This window comes from Cygnus olor, chromosome 5 (assembly GCF_009769625.2).
Source record: "Cygnus olor isolate bCygOlo1 chromosome 5, bCygOlo1.pri.v2, whole genome shotgun sequence".
NCBI classification, from domain to species: Eukaryota; Metazoa; Chordata; class Aves; order Anseriformes; family Anatidae; genus Cygnus; species Cygnus olor.
In genome coordinates this window covers 23,437,671-23,445,831 of record NC_049173.1, presented here as the reverse complement: position 1 = coordinate 23,445,831, position 8,161 = coordinate 23,437,671, and the positions used below count along the sequence as shown (strand labels likewise).

General features: G+C 47.7%; 1 long non-coding RNA gene across 1 annotated transcript; it reads left to right on the top strand.

Moving 5' to 3' along the window:
- Nucleotides 1-975: 975 nt before the first annotated feature.
- LOC121071304 lies at nt 976-6,641 on the top strand. The gene is made up of 3 exons (XR_005820516.1): nt 976-1,138; nt 1,232-2,357; nt 5,499-6,641. It is a non-coding gene; the product is annotated as an uncharacterized LOC121071304 (long non-coding RNA).
- Nucleotides 6,642-8,161: the final 1,520 nt, after the last annotated feature.

Here is an 8,161-nt window from a genome sequence, read left to right as displayed (position 1 = left end):
CTCCTCCTACTGCAACCTTCTCCTGAGCTGAAGAAAAGGGTTTTCTTTTCATTTGGCTTCATATTTTAACAAAATTATTTCTGAAACAGCTTGAATTTGCTTGAAGTTGAAAATTACACACGCATCAGACAGACATATGTTATCATACACACATGCTCCCCCATACACAAAGATCTTGTAATCACATAAGCCTTCTTTCTTTCCAAAACCAGACATAAATTGTAGCTGCAAAGCCCTGTGCTTCTCATTACACCCCTTGTGCTCTATGTTAATTGTTTTTCTTCCACCGTTCCTCCATGTTTGCCTTTTTAGACCTTCTACTCCTAAGGGCAGGGACTGGTCTCTCCTCTATGCCTGGAAAGTGTTAAGTGCCTTACGGGCATTATAACAATTTAATTAGTTAATAAGTACTAACAATTTGCATTAGTATCATGCTTCCTGCCATGTCACATCAGACTACTGCTCCAGCCAGTCAAACATTTCCCCCTTTCTCTTGGTGCCCTGACTTAATTGTCACTGTAGCAAGGCCAGGGCCTGGTGTCTGGTAGTGGTCAGTGCCACCGTCCCAGTCTCATTTCACACAATCTGTCTAAGATTTTCTCCTTCTAAATTCATCCTCTACAGTATCTGAGCTCTTACTGTACTGGCTAATGCAGCCCAGTAACACATGCGATGAAGTGAGACTCGTCAAGGGATGAGGGCTCTGCAATACTCCCAGCATCGCACTATTCTGGGACAGGCAAAATAGAAGGATGAAGCAAGAACCCGCACTGACCCCAGTCCTCATGGGCCTCACAGCACATCACACAGGAAACTTTCCTGCAGTGGTTACAATTGCTAGTACCTTTATCTTTCTTACAGAATCTGTTTCTTCTTCAAAATATAATAGTTTCTTCAATAATACTGTGCAGTAGCAAATTCCACAATTTATCCTGCAGCTTGCTGCTTCAAGGAGAGAGAATCTGTAGTGGATAACATCAAGTGATCTTTCACATCCTGTGTCAATCATATTGAATTGCAAGGAAAACTAGGAGCCTCCTGGAAGGGTTTGACGGCTTTGCTGTGGAAAGAATCAGGAATGTGAGACTTGGGTGAAGAATTTCAATTAAAAGGAAGCCAGGAAGACCTTTGAGACAAGGTGGACACCTGCATTATATTTTAAGAGATATCTTTTATTTATGTATCTTATACCCCATATCCCTGCACAAACCCTTTATGTCTTATATTTCAGCAGAGAATCCTACACTTAGAAGCTGCAGATGGATGATTTGGTACAACAAATGAACCATTCAGAAGGGAAGAGATGGGCTTCTCCTTAAACATTGTTCATATATCTACTGCTTGGTCTTGGAAGCACGCCTGTCATCCTGCTGAGGAACGGGAAGGCAATTTCAGACAACGGAAGCAGCATGGGGAAAGAGATGGGACATGAATGCATCGGCATGTGGGAGGGTTGCTGGGAAAATGGAAAGCTCGCCATAGCTGGGCGAAGCCAGGAACCGCTCAGGATATGCAGCTGGAGGCCGTGGTGAACATACTGCAAAGGCCTTCTACCGGGAGGTGGCACCGGGCCTGCCCCGCTGCTCCTGTCACAGCAGCTGGCCCCCGTTGGGCACCGCAACCCCAATAGAAGTTATGAGGGACTGAAGACCCTAGAGAAAGTCCAGTCCACCGTACGTGCTGCCTCAGGGGCTGCGTGAAATTAACAGCTGGGAAATGATGTCAGAGCTGCCATCGGTTCTATATCACCGCTCTAGGGCAATATATAAGAAGAATGTGGGTCTTGCTACAGGCATGCTTAGGCCATAGGCAGGAGACCTGTCTTTTGGGACGACGGGTCCTGCTGGAGCACGGCCTGGTCAGTGCCTGAGCTATCTGTTGTTTACAGGCACTGGCTCCTCACAAACAAATCAACTAAGTGAACCGAGTGGGTGATAAAGCAGAGCAGAGAACTGCATTGTCCTCAGAGTCATAAAAACTCATCTCTTTTACAACTGCTGAGTGCTTTGCCAATATCATGCCAAGGTGAGAGTGGCGGGGGGAAGGGAAAGATATTGAAAAGGAAAATAAATGGGCCAGGTAAACAGCGCTGCCGCCGCTGCTGCAGCCGGGTTGTCATGGCGACCGGGGTGAAGAAGAGGAGGAGGAGGAGGCGGGATGCGGGCTGATCGATAGGCCTGCGCTGGCTCATCTGGCTTCCATCCACGTGCAGCTACAGAGGGGGAGAAAATCAAAGAGCCACACACGGGGCAGACAGGGCCGCGGATTCGATACCCGGCAGCAGCCCGGTCGATAGCTTGTTGGAAGGCGGGTAATTGACTCCCGTTCTGCCAGCAGAAAGCGACGCGGAGACAGAGGTGTGTTTGTTAGCTACTGATTCGCAGCTCTACTTTATCGGCCGGTTTGTTCATTTAGCTGATTTGTTTGTTTGCTCGAGATCCCCTCTTCAGTCGGATTTCTCACTGTACCTGTCAAAGGCAAGCACAGCTGGACCGGAGCCAGCACCGCCCTCCAGTTTCTCAGTCACTTTCCCTCTCCCGTCCTTCCTTTGGTCCTGTTGGTTTTCTAATTGCACACTGACAGAGATTTTGATGGGGGAAGCTGGAAACAAGGACAATCTTTTCTTTCAGGATTTCTAGAGCTTCCTTTTCTGCCTGGGTCTGGGAGCACTTAAGTACAGCTCCTCCAGGGATGGTCTACCTGAGCTCTAGAAGCACAGTAGCCCCTAAAGAAATTAAATCGTTCTACTTCTGCACTTCGCAGACCAGGTGAAGCACAGGCAGAGATATGCAACTGTCAGTCTTGTAAGTCTGCCATTGTCCAGAGGAGTTACTGCTGAGGGTGACCAGGTGTTGCTATCAAAGACGAAAAAAAAAAGCAAACAACATCGGAGAGAGGTGTATCAGAGGAAGGGGAGGGAAATCAGGGCATGCTGAGAGGAAAAAATAACAAAAATTAAAATAATTTTTAAGAAACACATACAAAAAAAAACAGTAGGATGCAGAAAAAGAGATCTCTGAGAGAAAAGCATGTACTCGTGAAGCACTGAGATAACGTAGGCTGATTCTCCCCTTCTATCTAGACCTGGGCACGGAGCCCTGGCGCAAAGCACCCGCCTGACCTTCAGGCAGGCAGTGCTGCATTTATAAACAAGCCCGTACAATAAACCAAGCTCACCCTCATGCTGATTAAGCTTCTGCAGGCATTTCCCAACAAAACATAGTGGAATTTGGGTGGTAAAAACAGGACTTGTGTTTTCTATCTTCTATCAAAACAAGCAGCCCAAGACTCCCTGTCACCTCCCCGGGGCACTAGGAACCTAATTGACTTAAGCAGGAACAAAGCGCTGCCCCTCTGTGTGGTGCGACGCCCGTCGGCACAGAGCGGTCCATCTCCACTCCGAGATGCTCTGGGTGGCAGGGACCATCTGTTTGTTCTATGCTCGTCTATTGTCCAGCTTGCTGGAGTCCTGGTCTACAATGAGCATTTAGGCACTATGGTAATAATAAGAGTAGTAGCAAACATTGCTGGATAATTGGTACTGCTTTGTGGAGCAATGAGCCCCTTAGGGTACTGCTAAGAAGAGGCACACCAGAAGTATCACTTCCTTCAGTTCTCTAGATTTTTCTTGGAGCTATCCCATCCAAATGCTCTGCAAATGCAATTTTATTTAGCTTCTGAATTAAAAATGAAAACTCATTTGCTTGGAATTCGGCATCTCTTAGCTGGCAGCAGTCCAGCTCTCAGGGCTTGTGCTTTTCGGGTCTGATCCAAATCCCAGAGAAGTCACTGAAAATCTCTCCACCGATTTTAGTGAGTCAAACTACCGCATGAGGAGTAAACTGCCATCTCTCTATGCTTTTCTTTTTATTATTATTTCCTTTTCATGCTTTGAAGCACTAGCAGGTGTATCTCACAGAAGCTGGATGTAAATCACAGTGGGAAGAGGGGGGCTGCGTGCGCACAACTGCTCCCCATTGCATAACCTGCAAGATGCAGGCTACGTCAGGCGATGCTAACAGGGTAGGGACTGCAGCTCTTTTCATTCCCCAGTACGTCTGCCACTGGAAATATTTACAAACCACCCAAAGATGCCTCTGTGCCCTGTAGAATATTTTCCTTCAGTTCCTTTGTGAGTGGGAAGATAAGAGCTTCCTAACCTCTGGGCATAATTTATGGCAGAAATAAATAGCAAGATGATAGAACAGCTCTAAAGTACATTATTGAAAACGTTCACCTCCAGAGAGAGCAGGCAGGTGGGTGAGCCAGAATCAAGTCAGACTAAAAGCCTTAGAGGAATAGTAGTATCTTCTAGTCATAAAGGAACAAAAAGTGTTTGCTGCACCTGCAGACTGTTTCCTCTCAAGAAGGAAGCTGGAAGGTTGCACAAAATATTAAACAAGCAATGAAACAGCCTGTCGTCAAATTTGTGCTCAGGCAAAATAAATAAAAGGACATATATTATTCTACGTTGCTATCAAGCTAAATGCCTGGGCTACCTGCCAACAAGAACAACTATTTGCTGAACCCCTCCGCACAACACGGATGAGCAAAGAAAGGGGGAAGACACGGGAAGAACGGGATGGGTCTCTTACGCGTCGGTACGATCCCAGAGAGTCAGCGCGGCGAGTCAGGCTGGCTAGAGAGCAAATTCAGGGGCCTGACCACTGAAACATAGTCTACATTCTGGCAAGAATGAGGTAACCCAAACATGCTGGAAGCATATATTCGCAAGGGGAATGATGCAATGCACAAACAGCCCACGTCTTTCTTGAAAGGGACCTTGAAGGTCTCTCGGGCTACGTAGGAGCTGTAGGAGGGCATCTCACCTGCCTCTGCGCTGGTGCACTTTCACAGCTGTATACACAGGCCTCAAAAACAGGGTCCCTTTAAATTTCTGGTCGCCTACTAAAATGCCACTTTCTAGGAATTTGCCCAGAAGCATTCCTGGCAGGGAACTGACGCCTTCGGAAAGCAAGACCAGTAGGGTTAACTCAATCTCTATCAATAGTAAAGCACAAGATTTTGATAACACAAGGGCTCCTGAATCCTAAAAAGCAAGAAAAACAACTGCAGTCCTACGCTACGAATGGCATCGATGCTTCAGTTCTGCGCTGCATACCGTAATGCTTACCTAAGGCCTCAAAACAGGGGTCATGAAGCAAATCTGGGAGTGTTTAACTGAGTTGTCTGACTGGCAATCTGTGGGCTGGGATCACACTGACAATTTCCTTTGAACACCATCTTTGCAACACAGGAGCTGAGGAAAGGTGATTCAGGAAGCCCTTGAAGGCCATTTGTTAGTGCATTTCTCTAGCCACAGGCTCTGCAATTGCCTTCGTGTCCAGTGAGGAGGTGGGAGGACAGACTGGAAGCTTGCTTCTGCCTGTGCCTGCTGGTCATCTCAGCATCCACAGGGCACGCCACCACTGTACCAACAGTAGGTCCTTTAGTACTGGAAAAACTGGATACCTTAATAACCTGAGAAACTTTTCTAGGGAAAACACAGAGAACAAAGAGCGCAGAGGAAGATCTGCTTCTGCAAGAGCAGCCAGTGGGCAGGCGAGACTGAGATTCTGGGCTTTGCAAAGACCTGCTAGAATTCATAGAAATCAGGACAACGCTTGGGAGGGTCGCTGCCACTCCCAAAATCAAAAGCAAATCTAGGAATTGTGACAGTGGCTTAATTCAGCCCCAGGGGTGACCTGTGAGTACTCAGCACGCCCAGCAGAAGGTCTGTTCCAGTGCCAGAACACACAGCCGCCTCATCCTGGGAGTCCTCCTTTACAACAAAACGCGCACACAGCCTCCAGTCACCGACTTGACCTTAGAGCACCTTCAACCTGAGAACCCAGGCCAATGCCTATCAGCAATATAATTTAAATCCTAAACTCTGGTGCTGCAATGATGCATTGTTTTATGATTAATGAATGCCATTAAACCAGAAAGCCTCTTCATCCAGCAGTGAAAACTCAGGAGAAATACCAGAGTCAGCCACAGTCAAGGGGGCTGAACCAAGAAGAGAAATAAGTGCTTGTGGTTTAAGAAATCTGACTTTCAGTCTCCTTTCAAGATTGCTCCATCCTAAATTGTTAATCCACATTGATCTGCTTTCAGAAAGTTCGCAGGGCTGCCTTCTGCCTGTGCAGCTCCCCAAGCAGGAGAAGCCAAGCAGGGACAGGGCACCACTGGAGTCTCTGGTCCTCAACACTGGTGCTAACCTGCCTCCTGTTCCTGGCAGGAAAGCAAAGCCTGGACGTTTTGCTGACACTGCCTCAGGTTCATTTAGATACAACTGATCAAACAGACAGGTTAATATAAGGAAGGGGAAGGAAGCATGCAGCCAGCGGTAACTCCAGCTTAGCCACGTATTAGTGTGCTCTACTGTCGATGTAATCCCACACATGCAAGGCTTTGTGCTGAGCTAAGCAAAGTTAGCTGCTTGTAATCAAAGTGCACTTCAGTTAGCTCACCTGCAGTGAATGCTGGTGATTATTTGGGGCTTTACAGCGCAGATAACCTCATCAGTGGTCACAGATGGTTGAGTCGAGACTATGCTTGAATATAGACAAGAACTGCTATATAGGCTTTGGGGGCATAGCAGAGCAGAAAGTGAAAAATGTGCTGATTAAACACTTAGATTTCCAGTCACTTGTGAATTTGGACCTTTTTTTTTTCCAGGTTAGTGACAAGGATGATTTCTCATGCTCTGTGAGAGGCCAACTGCTCACACTAGCAATGTGGCAGGCAGAAGAGCCTGGGGAGAAGACAAAGAAAAGCAGCTCAAAGCACGAGGAGGCTGGGGAAAAGCAGGGGCCAGGCAGCAAAAGCCTGTGGGGAGGGTACACCCCTAAGCAGTGAGGACTGCAGCTGCCTCAATGCCCGTGGTGCCACAGGGATGGCTTTAAAGCAGCTCCAGTTCCCATAGCAGCAGCACCTGGCAGAGCTGAGGGTCGGGATGCAGCTCCCGTGGAGGAGAGGAGCCAAGCTGGCTGCCTGCCCCAGCCCTGCCAGCGGCAGCTCAAAGCCCCTGTCCCAGGGCAGCTGTGCAGTCCCCAGCCTGGGCTCCCTCCTTAAGCAGGAAGGCAGAGATCCCTTCACCTCAGCCCCCACTATGAAAGACAGATCAGCTGAAAAGCAGCTCCTGCTTTGCAGCAGTGCCCCAGTCAATTTTTGGATTCCCAAGAGAAGAAGAGAGAGGCTGAGCTAAACCTCAGTGTCTGGCAGGACAGGTGAAAGGGCCAGCGAACATCCTCAGCAGAAGGGTGCAGAGGGATCCTCACTCTCTGACATATTACCAAACAAGTGCTTTTCCTTCCCCTTGCGCCTGCTTTCTGGCTCGTCTTTTTACCTACTACAGCTTCTCTGCTGCTGATTTTTGTTCTCACCCTCCTTTCTGTGCTCTAGCAAAATCTTCTGCTTTGTAGGCATGAGGCCAGTTCAGGCTGATGTTTACCAGCTCTAGTAGGGTTCACTTTCTCACTTGCACAATTCACACCTTCTCCCAGAGAGAAAGAAGTGAGAGGCTGCCATTAGCAGGATTGAATGTCAGACACCTGAGAAAGCTGACACTGAAGAAGTGATGGAGGCAGCTCCTAGCAAACAGGTGGCTACATCATAAAACCTCTTACACTTGATGCTAACCAGCCGAGCCTGGCAGCCTTGGTGGAAAGGCCAGGGGCCAAATGGGTCACAGAGAGTGAAGTCTCTGTTGTCCCGAGGGGTTCTTCTACGGCTGGGCTGAAGCGTGCTGCAGTGGCTGAGTGCACGCTCTCACCTGTGCCTGCTTCTACTCCTTCTCTATCATCCTCTTATCGGGGCTGAGAATCTCACATCTTTCAGCAGAATTCATTTGACGTTGAATGCAAGGAAAAAAAATACAGGGAAATTGTTAGGCTCCGAGAAATAAACATTTTCAGGAACAATTTCATCTTACTGACTGTGGAAATGTGTGACAGATCTGAGCTCAGGCAAATCAAGCGGACCACTATCCATATTTCATTCCGATATTGTGAGAGAAAGCAGCAGCAGCCAGAGAAATGGAAAGATCGACAGTTAATTGGAAATGTTACATCTGCTGTTTATGCAAAAGGCATAAATATTTATATCCTGAAGGCTGACTTTTAGGTTCGCTCCTCAGCAGGAAGAGATTTACATTTTG